Here is a 2,132-nt window from a genome sequence, read left to right on the forward strand (position 1 = left end):
TTTTTTTTTCAGACAGAGTCTCACTCTTGTCGCCCAGGCTGGAGTACAGTAGCAGTAGCACGATCTTGGCTCACTGCAACCTCTGCCTCCTGAGTTCAAGCTATTCTCCTGCCTCAGCCTCCTGAGTAGCTGGGATTACAGGCACCCGCCACCATGCCCAGCTAATTTTTGTACTTTTAGAAGAGACTAGATTTCACCATGTTGGCCATGGCTGGTCTCGAACTCCTGACCTTAGGTGATCCGCCTGCCTCGGCCTCCCAAAGTGCTGGGATTACAGGCGTGAGCCACCGCGCCTGGCTGCTTTTTTGTTTTTTAAGAGATAGAGTCTTGCTGTATTGCCCAGGCTGGAATGCAGTGATGCGATCATAGCTCACTGCAGCCTCGAATTCCTGGGCTCAAGTGATTCTCCCACCTCAGTCTCCTGAGCAGCTGGGACTATAGGTATGTGCTGCCACACCTAGCGAATTAATTTTCTTTTTTTTTTTGTAGAGACAAGATCTCACTATGTTGCCCAGGCTTGTCTCAAACTCCTGGCCTGAGGCGATCCTCCTGCCCCAGCCTCTCAAATTGTTGGGGTATTGAGCCACTGCACCTGGCCCAACAATGCTTTTTTATTTTTATTGTTATTTATTTATTTTTTTCTGTTCTGTTCTAGTTTTTTATTTTTATTCACTTGTTAGAATTTTGTGGGTTTTTTTTTTTTTTCTGTTTTGTCTGCATTTCTTTCCGCTCAACTTTTAAGTTCAGAGGGTACACGCGCAGGCTTGTTACATGGGTAAACTGCATGTCACTGAGTTTTGGTGTATGATCCTGTCACCTAGGTAGTGAGCATAGTACCCCATAGGTAGTTTTTCACCCCACTTCCCCCCACCACACTCCTTCTTCACCGACAACTACTTTTATAACTGTCCTTTTTCAAAAACTTTTGCTGCCTCCCCCGAGACCCTACCTGATGTGGCACCATCAGCGTCCCTGGTGCCTGGTCCCTGTCCTTTTTTTTTTTCCTTTTTGTTTGAGACAGTGTCTTGCTGTGTCTCCCAGGCTGGAGTGCAGAGACCCCATCTCTGAAAAAGAAAATTAAAAAAATAAAAATAAAGAGTTGGTGCCTCACGTTAAGAAGGATGGGGCGTGTCCCTATGGCCCAGGAGATCAGATTCCCTGCCCCACTTGGGCACTGAAAGGGTTCCTGTCTGGCACTTGTGCAAGGCACTGATGAAGACCGTTTTCTGCTCCCCATTCATTGGCCCACTTATTCCACTACCTCAAGGCGAGGTGTGGCAGAGAACTGGGTGTGGCAGCGGGCACAGCCTTGTGCAGTGGGCTGGTGGCCAGCTCTCCTCCTGCATCAAGGAGGGTTGACGACCTGGAGAGATGCCCACCTGGGAAAGAGAACTTGTTAGCCCCACCTCCCGGCAGGGTGGTGGCTGTTTCCTGTTTTCCTGCCTGGGCAGCCAGGGAGGAGCTCCGTTCCCAGCTTGTGGGCAGGACTTGCGAGGGGAGAGGGGCTGTGACTTAAGGTGTCTGCTGGCTCAGAGGAAGAGAGATGGCATCTTTTCTTGGATCAGAAAGGTGGCTGCTGCTGCCTCTGCTAATACTGCCACGAGACAGCTCAGGAAGCCAGTGTGGCCTATGGCTTGTGTTTAACAACTAACACTCTATAGTTTAAAGGCGTGTTGATACATTACCCCTCTGAAGCCACAGAGCAAGCATGCAGTAGATGGTTGTGGTCAGTTTTCAAATACACACACTGAGGCTCAGAGAGATGAAAAGCCTTGTTTGAGAGCACTCAGGAAGTGGCAGAACTGAGGTTTGAACCTGGCTTGTCTGGCCCCAAATTTTATGCTTTCTTTCTGTATCTCCCTTTAAAGCGGAAGCCGGGTCAGTGGCTTAGAAATATGTGACTTAGGGAGCGGGGAGGGATAGCATTAGGAGACATACCTAATGTAAATGACGAGTTGATGGGTGCAGCACACCAACAAGGCACATGTATACATATGTAACAAACCTGCACGTTGTGCACATGTACCCTAGAACTCAAAGTATAAGAAAAAAAAAAAAAAGAAAGAAATGTGTGACTTAGAAAAGGTACAGACATTTATTTTGCTAAGTCTTTTTTTTTTTTTTTTTTTTTT

The sequence above is a fragment of the Mandrillus leucophaeus genome, unplaced genomic scaffold, assembly GCF_000951045.1.
Source record: "Mandrillus leucophaeus isolate KB7577 unplaced genomic scaffold, Mleu.le_1.0 Scaffold164, whole genome shotgun sequence".
In the NCBI taxonomy this organism is placed as follows: domain Eukaryota; kingdom Metazoa; phylum Chordata; class Mammalia; order Primates; family Cercopithecidae; genus Mandrillus; species Mandrillus leucophaeus.